The sequence below is a fragment of the Bidens hawaiensis genome, unplaced genomic scaffold, assembly GCF_021521415.1.
Source record: "Bidens hawaiensis isolate Kalapana, Puna unplaced genomic scaffold, B.hawaiensis_p1.1 tig00019230_1, whole genome shotgun sequence".
Classification (NCBI taxonomy): Eukaryota; Viridiplantae; Streptophyta; class Magnoliopsida; order Asterales; family Asteraceae; genus Bidens; species Bidens hawaiensis.
Genome location: NW_027492918.1, coordinates 185,004 through 201,488, shown reverse-complemented (window position 1 = coordinate 201,488; position 16,485 = coordinate 185,004). Strand labels below are relative to the sequence as shown.

At 36.7% G+C, this 16,485-nt stretch overlaps 2 pseudogenes across 2 annotated transcripts; both read left to right on the top strand.

Moving 5' to 3' along the window:
* Positions 1 to 803: 803 nt before the first annotated feature.
* LOC143557918 (embryogenesis-associated protein EMB8-like) lies at positions 804 to 3,833 on the top strand (annotated as a pseudogene). Its single transcript, XR_013139645.1, has 7 exons — positions 804 to 1,319; positions 1,768 to 1,896; positions 2,605 to 2,736; positions 2,819 to 2,961; positions 3,039 to 3,136; positions 3,213 to 3,307; positions 3,389 to 3,833. The product of XR_013139645.1 is annotated as an embryogenesis-associated protein EMB8-like (transcript).
* Positions 3,834 to 5,411: 1,578 nt separating this feature from the next.
* LOC143557917 (embryogenesis-associated protein EMB8-like) lies at positions 5,412 to 8,588 on the top strand (annotated as a pseudogene). Its single transcript, XR_013139644.1, has 7 exons — positions 5,412 to 6,016; positions 7,192 to 7,320; positions 7,418 to 7,549; positions 7,646 to 7,788; positions 7,884 to 8,075; positions 8,186 to 8,239; positions 8,302 to 8,588. The product of XR_013139644.1 is annotated as an embryogenesis-associated protein EMB8-like (transcript).
* The last annotated feature ends 7,897 nt before the right edge of the window (positions 8,589 to 16,485 follow it).

Genomic DNA, 16,485 nt, shown 5'->3' with positions numbered 1-16,485 from the left:
TAACTCACCACCAACCACCACCATTTAAGCACCACCAACCGATTCCTACGGAGTTTCTAGGGTTCCGTCGACCTCAAAAATGGGAGCTTTACTAGAAAAAAGTTCCTAAAGATCCGATACAAAGTTACAAAGATGTTTGGGACGAAAATGTTGAGTTTTCCGAGTTAAAAATGTGAGTTTTCCGGCCAATAACGTTTTTTCGGCGACCTGCAACAAACGGCGTTGGGATTTCGTTAATCACAGACAATTGGGAACAAATACGTTAAAAGTTGAGACCGGCCAGCAGTCAATTCGTTACTTGAAACTGGCATTAACCAAAAGATAATAGTTGAGATTATAGGTGCACAAATTGGTTTATAACTTAAAACCAGTTCGGGTTGGTCAATAATAGTCAACACCGGTTTATGATCGGTTTCTATTCGGGTTGAAACCGGTTTCATGAACAGTGAGGATCGGGTTCAGTTCGGTTTTTGATCGGTTTCGGTTCGGGTTTTGGCCGGTTTTGACCGGTTTCGGTTCGGTTAACCGGTTCGGAATCGGTTTTGGTGGAGAAAATTACAAACCGGTTCCAAACATACAGTTTCAATCGGTTCCAACCCGGTTTCTACATAATCGGTTTCTAACCGGTTCAGTTTCGGTTCGATTTTCAGGTCGGTTCGGTTAACCGGTTTATTTGCCCACCTCTAGTTTAAATTAATAAAAATCAATTTACCTAAAAAAAATACATAAATAAATAAAATAACATATTGCGTCATGAAATGCCTCATGATGAATGGACTAATGGAGCCAGTAGTAGTAGTAGTACTGTAATGATAAGGTTGGTCCGTCCGTCCGTCGTCACTTTACAGTATCAGAATCAGAACCAACCAACCAACCTTGTACACGACAAACCCGAGTCAGTGGGCTTAACCCGAATGGCAGCCACCGGATCCTCCTTATATCATAATATTAATAACCACCCCATAACCAAACTCTCCATTGCCACCACCATAACAACAACCAAACACCTCTTCTTTCCGCCAAACGCCACGTCACCATGTCCGCCACACACCCCCACCAATCTCTCGACGTCATCGGCGGCGCCGTCGACAACTTCCTCCCAGCCTTCACCACTCTCCACCGTCCGTACAACTCCTACTCCGTCGTCGGCTCCAACACCCACCTTGAAACCATCTTCGCCTTTTACTTCCGATCAACCCCTGACGTCAGCCTCCGACGTCAGTGCCTCAGAACCAAAGACGACGGCACGGTTTCTCTCGATTGGGGTCGTCGGAGATGATCGGAACTTGGCACCCAATTCTCCCACTCTCATTTTGTTGGTAAAGTATTATTATTATTATTATTATTGTTGTTGTTGTTATTGTAAAAACCGAACTAATGGTTCAGTTTTGGATTGCATGTAATAAAAACCGAAATAACCGAATTCCTAAATTTATATATTTTTTATTTTTTTATTTTAAGTAATTTATAAGAATTTAACAAACATGGACTCAAATATATCCAATCCAATGTATAATAGTCTATTAGTTAACAATTAACAAATTATTTAGACCTAAATTCATTATTTGATGCCAACTCTTTTTTTACCCCAAAATTTTCAACCTCAAATGGCAAAAACCAAAATCAAACGAAAACCGAAAAAAACCAAAACCGAAGTGTTCTTTTTCGGTTTGGTTTTAGCCAAAAACTGCACTGAACTGCACCATGCACACCTCTACTTATTATTGTTATTATGTGATATGATTGTTTGATATGATTATTATGCAGCCGGGGTTGACAGGTGGAAGTGGGGATTCATATATCCGGCATATGTTACTGCGAGCGAGAAAGAAGGGGTGGCGCGTGGTAGTTTTCAACAGCCGTGGTTGTGGTAACAGCCCTGTTACTACACCTCAGGTATTAATTAATAATTTAATATTAATTAGGGGTGAACGAAAATCGATACTGTTAACCGAAATTAATCATAATGAAGAAAAACCGATTGGTTATGTTTAAGTGAATTTGATCACCCTGGTGCCAATGAGCTAGTGGTGAAGTGGTAAGGAAGAGACTTGGTGTTCCATGTGACCCAGGTTTAATTCCTGCCACATTGCCACCGTCTTTTAGTTTCGGCGGCACCAGGTGATGATGGGAGATCAGGCAAAGTAGGTGGTGTTCGCTAGTTAGATCCTTGAATTGAACTGGTTTTATCTCCCCGCATTGTTGTGCCTTCGGACGAGTGTTCACGATCGTTGGACTTAGGTGAGGGTTTTCTGCTGATAGAAATGCGAGTGTCAAGGACGAAGCTCGTTTTTGCCCAAAAATTTGTATACTTGGTGTAAATTTAACCGTTTTCGACTTAAAGTTTACCGAACTTAATAGAAACTGGCCCATAACCAACACCTATGGTTGACCGACCGACCACTCAGTTGTGGTTAATGAAGCTCAGTTATGGTTATGGTTATGGTTATGGTTATGGTTATGGTTATGGTTATGGTTATGGTTATGGTTATGGTTAATCCCCAATAATCGAACAAAACCAACTTTGCACACCCCTAATATTAATCACAAAAAAACATAAATTCCAAGAAAGTTGATTAAATTTTTGATAAAATTTTTTAACAGTTCTATTCAGCATCATTTTTGGGAGATATTAGTGAAGTAGTAGAGCATGTTTCTGGTCGTTTTCCAGATGCAAATTTATACGCTGCTGGTTGGTCTCTTGGTGCAAACATTCTTGTTAGGTATTTAGCTCAGGTAACCTTTCTACACGTCTTGTTCTCGTCCCACAATATTCGATTATTCAACGTCTGTAATAAAATTTTTTCTGTTGTTGCAGGAAGGTGCCAATTGCCGCCTTTCTGGTGCCGTGTCGTTGTGCAATCCTTTTAACTTGGTAGTAGCCGATGAGGATTTTCGTAAGGGGTTTAACAAAGTTTATGACAAATCACTTTCGTCTTCACTGCGCAGAATATTCAGAAAGTAAGTTTTTTTTTAGTTTGGTTAATTTTCGTGTCGTATGATATTTTATTCATGATAGGATATATGGTATAATTTAGGCATGCTCTTCTATTTGGCGAAATGAGCGAGGAGTATAATATTCCAGCAGCCGCCAATTGTAGATCCGTTAGGGAATTTGATGACGCGTTGACACGTGGTACACTGTTTCGTATCTTTAAACAAGATGAATAATTTAATCGCGTTCCCTATATTAATATTTTCATATTTTGCAGTTTCTTTTGGTTTTAAATCAGTGGATGAATACTACTCTAAATCAAGCAGCTCGGACTCCATACCGCACGTATGCAAGCCTTTACTTTGCATCCAGGTACACTATATGCATATAACGTATAAATATATTCGGTATTAGAACAAATTTATTAAGATGAATTTACTGCATGGTTTACAGGCTGCAAATGATCCTATTGCTCCGGCTCGAGGGATACCCCGAGAAGCTATTAAGAAGAATTCAAATTGTATGTTAATAGTTACACCCGAAGGTGGGCATTTAGGGTGGGTTGCGGGTGATGAAGCTCCCTTTGGGTGTCCTTGGACCGATCCCGTGGTGTTGGATTTTCTGGAATATTTGGAAAAAACTAAATCAAACTCTATTGGAGAAAAGACGCACACGTTACAGACAACTGTAAATTGAAGACGGCGCCGTGTAATAAGACATGTAAGCAGACATTCATGACTAAGATTGTGACATTGGTTAATATCATGTTTCTGGTTTTAACATTCTTGAATCAGAAACAGAAAAATTGTTTTACTAGTTTTTTTTCTTTTTTATTTTACAATTTGCATAAGCTTGCTTGCTTATATTTTTATAATGCAAGTTATTTATTACTATTAAATATGTGATCCTTTATAATTGATTTACCTTTTATTTTAGTTTACCATATCATTGATTGAAACTATATGGTCTTGCTCTAAAGTCAGATACATAACATATATAAGACATCAAATTTTATTTTTTTTAGTGATCACATGCTACATGGATCCACCCCATATAGTGTACCTGGTAGGGGTATTCTTCGGGTTTGTTTTTCGGGTTTTTTCGGGTCGGGTTATTCAGGTTTCAAAGTTTTAAATCTTGACCCGAAACCCAACCCAAATCTCTCACGGGTTTTTCGAGTTCGGGTAATTCGGGTTCGGGTTTTTTCGGGTTGGGTTAATCGGGTTTCGAGTATCCGAGAAAACAAAAATAAAATAAAAAAACTATAATGCTAAAATTAAAACAACAATTAATTTTTGCTCGTAAACAAATAATCAAATAAAAAACCAACATAACTTGATAAAACAATCCAAAAAAAGAGTAAAATTAACGCGAACCATAATCGTCTTCAATCAGGCGTGATTTGATTTTTCGATTACGGTTGCCATCAGTAATAAACGAAAAACATAAATTAACAATAAACAATCGATCTTTAATAGTTGTAATGACAACAATCGATTAGGACCAGATACTGATGTTAGTGGCTAAGACTAAGCCAATTATACCTAAAAATATATTTAATTTCAAATCTAAAAGTATATTCGGGTTGACCCGAAACTTATAAATCAAACCCGAGAACCAACCCGAATTACTTTGGTTCGGGTTCGGGTTAGCCTTTTCTCGGGTCAGGTTAGTTCGGGTTCAGGTATATGTTTTTTCGGGTTGGGTTTCGGGTAAAAGTGACAGCCCTAGTACCTAGTACTATACTTCGCACATGCTTGTATGATGATTGATGTACAAATATACAATCCCACAAAGGCACAAAGAGAAACTTGAAAGGGATGCAAGAGTAAACTGCGGTTTTCATCCCTATGGTTTGTTTAAATTTGCGGTTTAGTCTAATAGTTACAAATTTTCAATTTTCGTCTCTTGGGTTTCATTTCACTTGCAATTAAACCCGACCCCACTAACCCAGTTAAGTCTAGTCGTTAAACCCATCAGCGTGCACCTCACGTGAGGGACAGTTTGTCTTTTTTTTCTCCCCAAACAAATCTCAGCCCCTCATGTGAGAGAGCTTGCGAATTAGGGTTGGGGTTTATTTGGGGAGAAAAAAAATAAAACCACCCCTCACATGAGGTGCACGCTGATGGGTTTAAGGCTCCATAATCCTCGTTGGAGTCACCTCGACAAAGCCCGCCACGGCCCTTTAGCGCTGCACCCTTCACCCCTTCGATCGCCATCTAGCTACTTGACGACCTCCGCCATCAAAAGTGTTGTTGACTTATCAACATTAAACCACAACCAGCCTAACCGTCTCGTACTATTATAGTTGAAAATATCAGCCAAATTTGGTAATCTAGTTAAAGTTTATTTTTTTAAATTATCAAATTAGCCCAAAAACTTAAAAATTATATCACTAAAATGAGAAAAATAATTATTAAAATATAATAGTAAAACAAATTATTAATCTAGCACATGTCCCTCTTGCTTAGACCAAGGACCACTAGCATAGTATGAAAACTCATTTTCAAACATCACATTTAAAACGTTATATGTTCCACTCACATGACATGTTTTCTAGACCACTAACAATTCACTACACTCCAACACCTCTACCTGCTACAAAAGGGAATCTATTATTCAATTTTTTTAGTTCAAAAACTTCTATACAATTCGATCCGATTAAACCCGATTATAATGGCAATAGCAGTTGCCCATCTCAACCACTCTCAACTCACCAACCCGCCAACGCCAATAAAAAACTCGCGCTTAAGCGTACATCCCACCAGGGCGACTTCTATCCTAGTAACGACTTCTAATCAATACAAAGACTCGCACCCGTCGCTAGAAGTTGTTGGTGGAGCTAGTGACTCATTCTGTCCGGTTATCAAGACTCATTTAGAACGTCCGTATAACAACTTTCCAGTCTTTGGTTCAAACCGCCACATAGAGACCATATTCGCATCATTCTTTCGAAACATACCCGACGTTAAGTTGAAGCGCGAGTGCCTTAGGACCCCGGATGATGGGACCGTCACACTCGACTGGGTCTCGGGTGATGCCTACAACTTGCCGGTCAACTCGCCTATCTTACTATTACTTGTGAGTATATATTCTACAATTTCAAATTTATGTTGGACATAGGGATCCTTTAATAAACGAATAAGCATGAACACAATTTTTTATTCATGTAATTAAATAAATGAACACAAACATGTTTGTTTCATTTATTTAGATTAGTGAACTGCGATTTTTGTTCCTGTGGTTTGTCCAAATCTGCGGTTTTAGCCCAATAGTTTCAAATTTGCGATTTTCATCCCTATGGTTTCATATCACTTGCAGTTAAACCCGAATTCACTAATCCCGTTAAGTCCGGTAGTTAAACCATCGGCGTGCCCTTCACGTGAGGGTCCATTTTTTTTCTTTTCCCCAAATACACCCAAGCCCTTCACGTGGAGGGGCTTGCGAATTAGGACTGACGCTTATTTGGGGAAAAACGGGACAAAATTACCCCTCATGTGAGGAGCACGTATATGGGTTTAACGACCAGATTTAACGGGGTTGATGAATTCGGGTTTAATCGCAAGTGAAATGGGACCACAGGGACGATAATCGCAAATTTGAAACTATTGGACTAAAACCGTAAATTTAAGCAAACCACGGGGACGAAAACCGCAGTCGCTCTATTTAGATATATAAGCATAAACGAATAAACGTGAACACAAATTTTTATTTATGTAATTAAATGAATGAACACAAACATGTCCCTTTCATTTATTTAGATTCATTTATGCTTATATAAATATTAAATAAATTTATTTTTTACTAATATTAGTTTAAGATCTTATTGCTTTGGATATTTTAAAACCATTTAACTCCAATTTAATTATATACATTTAATATTTAGTCCTGCATTTTTTTTATCAAAACTATGGATGGATGGATTGATGATAGTGATTTGGGTGTTGTAAAGCTACAATTTGACTTAAGAATGATGGTAATTTAGACTTATAAATTGAATATTTACATGTACTTTTAATCGGTGTTTAGTTTATATTCGCATGTGCAGGTTTATGTTTGTTTATATTCTTTTACTCTTTATGTTCGTTTCTGTTCATGAACTACTCGTTTAGAATATTAACGAACAAATATAAATGAACACAGACATGCTCATTTTCTTGACTAACAATCACGAAAAAGCCCCATTCGCGCTGTTCATTTACGTGTCTGATTTTATTAAACAAAAAGTAGTGATACAATGACAATAAAATTTGCAGCCTGGTTTGACCGGAGGAAGTGATGATTCGTACGTAAGGCATTTGTTGGTGAGGGCAAGAAGTAAAGGGTGGCGTGCAGTGGTCTTCAATAGTCGCGGCTGTGCCGATAGCCCTGTTACCACACCTCAGGTTCTAATTATTCAAATTGTTATTTTTAAACAATCATTAAACCAAATGTTGTTTATATATTGTTTGTGCTCTAAACACGCGATTTACATTTATGCAGATGTATTCAGCTTCATTTCTAGGAGATCTCGATGTTGTAGTAAATCATGTTGTTACTAGGTATCCCGAAGCCAATCTTTATGGTGTTGGTTGGTCCATGGGAGCTAACATTCTTGTTCAATATTTAGGAAAGGTAAAAAAAACATGTTACCATTTGTGTTTATTTTAATTTTTTTTTATTTTTAGAGAAATATGATATGAAAAACATATGATTTTTGTGTTCTTGTAGGAGGCCGGTGCGCGTAATTTTTCAGGTGCAGCTTCCTTGTGTAATCCTTTCAATCTGGTTATGTCAGATGAGGATTTATGCAAGGGATTTAACAGAATTTATAACAGATCTCTTGCAAAGGCTTTGAGTGGAATTTTAAAAAAGTATTATTAATAATCTCCCTTGTGTTTATACTTTATAGTTTCTTGAATACAAAATTTGGAGTAATTTGGATTTTAAATTTCTTTTTTTTTTTCAGGCATCTTATGTTGTTTGAAGACATTGGAGGTGATTACAATATCTCATTGGCTGCTAACGCTCAAACTATACGCGATTATGATGAAGGATTGACCCGAGTTTCGTTCGTTTCAAGTCAGTCGACGAGTACTTGCAAAATTCATGTAGTGCAGATTACATAAAATATGTTCGCACGCCTTTGCTTTGCATACAGGCAATATTTCTTTAACCAAATCTTGATAAAAATAATGTGACTGACGTTTGGTCATATGTTATATGGTGTGTAAAAATTTCATGAAATGTACTTGTTTGTTTAAATTACAGGCGAAAAATGATCCGATCGCACCTAATAGAGCGATACCTCGTGAAGATATCAAGGTATGTAGCACAATAATGTTATAAAAAATGTTCTGTAATATTAAACGATTTTTTTTTAATAGGAGAACCCGAATTGTTTGTTGATAGTTACACCAAAGGAGGTCATTTAGGGTGGGTTGCCGGCGAGAATGCACCTCAAGGGTGCCCGTGGACCGATCCTGTGGTCATGGATTTTCTTGAACATCTTGAAAATGAGAGATTGGGCACACATCAAGGTAACGACAAGTTGTTGCAGTCGGTAGAGGCATAGACTAGATGATTTATAGACAAGTAGACAATCATTTGTACTTTATTATATGATACAAAAGTGTGTTAAAGATATTTAACCTTTCTTAGAGTATAATATGTAGAGTTCTTTAAAAGCGATTTCTACACGAAAACACTAATCGCTCGTAGTAGTGAAGAAACATTAGTTACTTTTCAACGGATATGTTGTCCTAGCTTAAGGAACCCCTACCCTCCACCACATGTCATTTCTCACCCAGATCGTCGTATGCTAGAAGGCAAAAAGAAACATATAATCTAAACCAACGTCACGTTAAATCTCTCTCGCAACCATGACTTTACAAAGTCATTGTCAACTTATAGATTTCTCTGTGTAATGGTCAAGCTACAAGTACTCTGTCCTTTTATGAGGCGTATAGGCGTATCATGTAACCCAAACATACACAAAAATCAATTTACAATTTCTTTATCGTTCGTGTAAATTTCCAACAGTTAGACTTAGTGTCGTGAAGAAGAGGTTATTAAAGCATCGTGTCACTGTCACGCAGATAATGGGTTTTTACTAACCATCCAACAACAAGTGTAATGAATGGGTTAGTTAACTAGATATTTAAAAAAAATGATTGGTTGAATTGAGGGTGGAATCCCACCTTTTTGGCCCTCTTGGGCATTATGGGAATAGCCATCGGGGGGATACAAGAGTGGCACCGAGTAAATGTTGGATATTCAAGTGTTGAAGTGTGATAAGGTGGCGGGGAGTGGTGGTGTGGCGCCCCCCATCCCATCATAGCAATTAGCCTTAGGGGGTGTTTGGTAGAGGGATTTGATTGGGGAGAAATGGAATTAGAAATATTTCTTTTGTTTGTTTTCCACTTTTCATTTCTATTTCTCTAAAACTAGAGAATTCCATTTCTCTTTAAAACAAAGAGAAATCCATTTCTCAGCAGCCTCCTCATAGCATGTCACCACCTCGTCTCCGGCCACCACCCCGTCTCCGGCCACCACCTCGTCTCCGGCCGCCACCTCGTCTCCAAGTCTGCAACCGCCACCTCGTCTCCAAGTCTGCAACCACCACCCCGTCTCCGCCGTTCACAGTGGTGAACACAGAGATGGTAACCGGTTGTAGGTTGCAGGTGGTACGGTGGTGAACGGAGATTAGGGTTTCAAGTGGTGGTTCGTGGTAGGTTAGGGTTTTCAGATGGTCGGGTGATTGTGGTCGCAGGTGGGTGACAGTGGTGGTGGAAATCGGCGGTGGTCGCAGGTGGCTTCTGATTATCATCATCATCATCATCGCCACCACAACCACCACCACAAAATCTCCAAAGAGGCTTGTGATGACAGATCTGAGCCTCCTTTTTCTATATCTTATGTTCCAAAAATTTGAATCTTTTTAATTTCTTGTGTACTGTGGTTGAAGAAGGGGATTTGGTGGCGGCAGCCGGGTGGTGGTGGGCTGTGGTTGAAGAAAGGGCTGTGGTGGTGGTGCTGGTGGTGTGGGGCTGGTGGTGGTGGTGGGGCTGTGGTGGTGGTGGTGGTGGTGGTGGTGGGGCTGTGGTGGTGGGGCTGCGGTGGTGAGTGGTGTCAGGTTGGGTGGAGGTGGGGGTTGGGTATGGTAGAGTTCTCTGTTTTTCTCGTGTACCAAACAAGAGAAATGATTCTCATTCTCCATACCAATTCTCTTTCTCTACAATTCCATTTCCATTTCTATTTTCTCTCCTTTTCCATTCTCTGTACTAAACACCCCCTTAGAGTAATATCAAATAGTTATCACAAAAAAGAAAGAGTTACAAAAATGTAAGCGGACTTTGAAAATTACAGCAAAAAACCATTGTAATTGGTTTTATTTTTACCTTTCGACATCGAACAACCCACAAAATCTGTCATAAAATCCCCCTCACTTTGATGACAATAAACACCTTACCAGTAAGCCAAAAGGCCATCAAATTTAGGTGTCACTTATATTGGTTTTGTATTGGGAAACAAAAATTCCTATAACTTCGATTAATTTTATAGTAAAACTGAATAAATTAACTCTTTATAGTGAAAGTATGAAAACAAAAAAAGTTTTTAATGGACAAAAAAAGAGTAGAAAGAAAGCATAGGTCGTTAAAAAAAGAAAGCATAGGTGGTCAAAGCTCAAAGGATAAACTTATTTGTCGCTTAGTAACTAATGCCGTAAACTTGTACAATATTTAGTTATCAACTTATCATATGACTATCAAAAATTAAAATATAAGGCTATCCGTAGTGGGAAAAATAAAAGAGGCGACAAGGGCGTGAACACCGCCCCCGGGGAGATAAAAGGGGCGATAAGGGGGGGTGGGCGACTAGTTTTTGTCGTCTGCTATGTTTGTTTTTTTTATTATTATTATTATAATAGTTTGTGTGTGTGTGATATATATACACATACATATATGGGGTACAACACCATTACACACATTAAACAAAGACCCATCATTTGCTGATTGAGCGCCACATGACGCAAGTCGTCCCATCTTTGTAGCTCATCCACTACACATAGTTTAATAATTTACACATAAGTTAATATTTTATTTATTTTTAAATCTCATACTTAAATATGATAAATCGTGCATTTACATTGTAAATCAAGCAATTTTGTCAAACACACTGATTCAGTCAAGTAAAAGATAGCTTTCAGTAATATATTTTTCGTTTTATCATTTGTTAAGTAACCGTAAAACTGGTAAATGATATTATTTAACTTTGAATTTTATTTTTTATTTCTAAAACACACTCAATGATGGGCCTTTATAAGTGATAAGGCCCAAGGTCTATAATATTACTACGTCCATGAATGAGTACTCAACGAAGGACCATCTTAGTGGGCCTAATGCCATCAACCAGAGTACCAGGCTACAAGGCCATCTGACATAATACGGGTACATAATTGTTCACAAATTCCACTTGAAGCAATTGGATCATGATAAATGAGCTAGGATACAACTTAATTGGGTAGAAGGGTTATGATAAATGTATCACATCCCTTACTTGTGATAACCCTCTTTTGGACTTTCAGTTTTTATAACAATTTTAATTTACATATTACATCTTTTTAATACTTGTTTCTATGTTAAAATATTACTATGTTCAAATAGTATTATCACGTAACATTAGATATTTTATTCTCAATTCATAACATTTTAGTTTATTATGTAAATACACTTTCTTTTTTATTATTAATAATTAACAAACAATATGAAATTTGTTTTAAAAACTACAAACTATCTATAAAATCTATTAAAAAAACTCTAAAAAAATAAAAAACATATAAAACAAAATATTTTAAATAATAATATTTTTATTTTAAATTAGAAAAAATGTTTTGTTATTAACAAAATATGTTTTAAAAAATAACACTAATAAAAGATAATAAAATGACAAAAAATAAATAAATAAAATCAATAAAGGTTTGAATCATATTAATATAAAACTTGAGGAAGGGATATGTAGTAAAAATAGGGGAAAGAGTGCTACGTTTAGCTACACCCGGAATAGAAATGTCCGTAACGAGTCAAATCATATGACCAACTGCAAAGGTATCACCTACAATAGTTTACATGTTTATTTACTTTCTTAATCTCCTTTGAGACTTGAGAATACCTGCAAAGATAAATACAATTATGTAAAGACCTCGATGCATAAGCCTACACATTTATAGTTAATAAATAAATAAGTAATTATCCATTGGCATGTGTCACAAACTCACAATACTTTGAGCATGGCATATTTTTTCCCGTTTCTCATTTTCACATCTTATCCTTTCATAATATTTAAATTTACAAAGGTAATACACTGGTTTCAAATCTAGTTTAACAATATACCACTTTCCTTGTATCAAGTATATTTTAATATTTATGCTTTCGCTCTATGCCAAAATCATCTCTCTTAAAGTTCATCTCAAACAGAGGGTATGCCATCATCTACCAGGATATTAAGACAATAGCAAGTGTCAGCAAACTGATGAATGTGCCACCACTACACCATATTCACTCTTTTTTAACATGACACATATTTAATAACGTTTGGAACTACTCCCAATAGCCAAGTAAGCATTCTTAAGACGAAATGTCAACTGTTTATATTGATTTTAACGTTCAAGGCCTGACTCACTAGAAGGCTAGAAACACCATTAAGAAAGAAACCCCACTTAAAAAAACACTATTAAATCTTGTTTCAAACTAAGATCTCAAATTTTAATTATCACCATAACCCATTTGACCAGAAGCTCAATGGCTTTGACATGAGGCATCTTGAAAACATTCTTTGGATGAAAACAAAATCATATATGATTACATATATCAAAGCAAAGTTGGTTACATACAACCTATTTATAGCTTACCAAAACTATTAAAAGTGTATGAAATTATGAATCAGGACAGGATACACGTAAAGTTACATTAAAAGGCCGTACATCCCTTGTTTTTAATATCATGTTCCTAAATTTGAAATTGTAGCCACTAGGGATGAAGTTTCTTCTATCCATTATCCTTTTGAGTTATAAGTCGGTCATCCCATCTTGGTGGAATGGCAGGCAGACTTTTATAGTTTATTGCATCACTTCCAACCGTTTATTATGTTGCATTTTCTTCTTTTATTCTTTGGTCAAACCAAAACCAAAGATGTTTATCCTTAAAATTTCATTATTTCGTTGGCCCATAAAGAGCTTCTTCTTTTCCATATAACATAGATGAAATTAATAAAATATAAATAGCAAACAAAAATGTACACTCATGGCAATGTGATCAAGTTTAGTTTCAATAACGAAGTTTGCAATGTTTATATACCTAGGAATCAAATATGCACTAAGATTAAACCATATGAGTCATTTGTACAACTAATTTTAAATGTTCAAAACTAAATTTGCAATTTTTCATTCCCGGAAGCCAAATATGCAATATGGTCAAACTACAAAGTCATTCACAACAGTTTCTCTATCTTTATCTCTATAATTACACTAAAAAACACTATATATTCTCTCTCATATATAATTAAATAATACATTTTTACATATTTATCATTATTTTTCTCTTTCCTTCACCCACAACCACTTTCAAATATATAAAATATAAATAAATGATGAACAATGTTCCTCAAAATTTACTCATTTTTTTAAATTTTCTCTTCTTTACTCATGACCACTTACCATTGTTTAAAATTTTTATAGAGATTTCACTCACAAAGTTTTTAGAGGAGCTGATGAGAATGCTCTTAAACGTATACAATAGCTCATGTGTACAGCAAATCAAAAAGTTTTGGAAAGCAAAAATGATTGATACAATTCAAATAAGAAAATTACTTTTTCGTCTTTTATTTAGTATAAAACTTCAATACTGCTATGAAATTACCATGTCCAACAATGAATATGCCAAGATTGCATTCAACCTGTCACAATGCATGTGTGGTTATTGGTTACAGATTTCAAAGCAAAGTTGGTTATTTCATCCTTTTTACAACATAAATCAAAACTGATGAAAAGTTAATGAATCAGGTCAAGAAACAAGTAGAGTTACATTAGAAGGCCGTACAATCCTCATTTTTAATGCCAAATTATTATTATTATTATTATTTATTTATTTATTATTACTATTAATTTTATTGAGTCGTCCATCCCAATCCCATCTTGATGGGAGGACTTTTATTTTATCACTTTCTGAAGAAACACTAAGTGACCCGGAACAGATTATAGATAATCTGGGGGTTAAGTAATGTTTCCCACGAGAATGAGGTCCAACAGAGACAGTTGTTCTTCAGGGGACCTGCAAAACAAACACCGTAAGCTCGTCACTGAGAAGGGGGGGGGGGTTCCTCCTTGTGACCACCCTCCGGCGTGAGAATCAGACTAGATTGCTCTGAATATAAGTGTATATTAAGAGATTGCTAGATAACAGGATAGCAGATGATCTTACCATTCCAAGATGTTGGAGTATTTATAGCCAAAGGTAGGTTTCCTAGAAGGTACAGCCAGCTGAATAGTATTCCTGTTCTACCAACAGTGGATTATGCACAAGCCATACTAGTTGGTGGATAGGTTACGGCCAACAGTAACAAAGTCGGCTGCACTATTCCACCAACTGTAGATTATGCACGTCCCACCTACTGTGGATTATACGCAGGCCATGCTGGTTGGTGAGTAGGTTACGGCCAACAGTAACACTATTCTACCAACTGTAGGCTACGCACGCTCCTCAGTAAGAGTTGGTGAGTAGGCAGCGGCTAATAGTGACAAACAGTACTAGAGGGTGCTCCTCCTCGTACTGTTGTCGGTGAGCTGTCACCCTGTGATTGGCTCATGGGTTGTTCTGGTCAGATCGCCTGTCCTACCCATACCTTGGTAGGTATAGTACAAAAGATCTTTCAGAATCATACGGACTGGCTCATTTTGGCGGGATTGTTCCCGCCTTGCTCATTCCTTCATGTGACTACTGAAGTAGCTATTGCCTTGTGCGTGTAGCCCTGCTGTCTGCGGGTAGCCTTCCCTGATGGCTTGTATCCGCAACTGCGGGAACAGGCGGGGTACTTCACCATTGGGAGGCTTTCCCTGCGTGTACAGCTTGCGTACTGCGCGTAAGATTCTATGAGCATGGTGGGTCCTGCGGGAGCAAATGGCCTTTGCGCAGACGTCCCTGTTCAAGGTGAGTCTTGCGGGACCAACTGGTCTCTGCTGGGACCTACCTCTTCACTTTCCACTCCCAACCTTTTATTATGTTTATTTTCTTTGTTTTCTTTAATTTCTTATACTTAGGATATCTATCCTTTCAATTTCATTAGCAGTTCTAGGATATTTTTTCATAGGTTGGTAAATTCCAGTCTCACTTGGAGCATTTTATTTGGGTTAAGTAAAGAAATTTTTTTTCCAGTTGTAAGTTTTATTGTGAATGGATGGGCCTAATCATCATGTTTTGTTCTTCGAACGAAAAGAATGATATATTTGTTAAGATAATATAGTATATATGATTCGTTTTATTGTTAAAAAGGAAAAAAATAAATAAAGTAGTTAAGGGCCCTTCCTCTTTTCCATAACACATGAATGAATTTAACATTTTCTAGCTATCAAACAAATATGGATCAGTCGTGGTCCACGTGTGTATGCCGGTTTCGAATAATAAATCAATATACTAGTATTTGCAATAATTTTATTTATTTATTTATGTTCAACTCTCATTAGAAACTTTTCATAATCCTAAATATGTAGCATCGGTCCGGCCTATGGGATATGTCACATATAACAACTTCATGCACGAGTCACCAATGAGACGAATCTCAGAAAGCAACTCAAAGAGTGTTGGAAATCTTGTATAAAAGAATCCAAAAATAAGAAAAGAAATAATCAAGAAACGGTGAACCGGGCTTGTGTTTGACACAATTCCCTTAAACATATTCGCGGTCTGTTCCCAGGGTACTCCGGTTCGAAGCAGAAGCGTAGTACTGCCGGACTTGATCACTTGCCCGAAACGAAAACCGTAACAATGTTGTTGTAACAAAGAGGAAGAAGAAGAAGTGTGTATGTTGGTGTGTATTCGGTTGTGTCAACGCAAGAGATGGTCCATTTATATAACCATAGAATCATAATCAATCATGATAATGACCATTAAATCTCAAATAATGGCCATCAGTGCATTACAAAACCGAAATTAATAACCATTATCATAATGATTATTATTATTATAATAAGGGTCATTAGTGTAGAGTTAAAACCGAAAATAATCATTATCATCATAATGATTATTAATAAAATTGACCAACAATTTCAGTTTATGAAATGAATCTCAAACGAATTCAAAATTTTCCTCACGCGGACCTGGTTTTAATTGAGACTTCATTCACACACTTTACTTAAAACTTCCAACAATCCCCCACATGAATGGAGGTCGAAACAACATTATTTCGATTAGATTTCAGCAGTTGAATCTTGCATACAATAGGTAGGTGTTATCCTTTGAACATTTGCTTATGAAGCATACTTAGCCCACTGGCTCTGAGTAGAAAGTGATGTCTTTGAA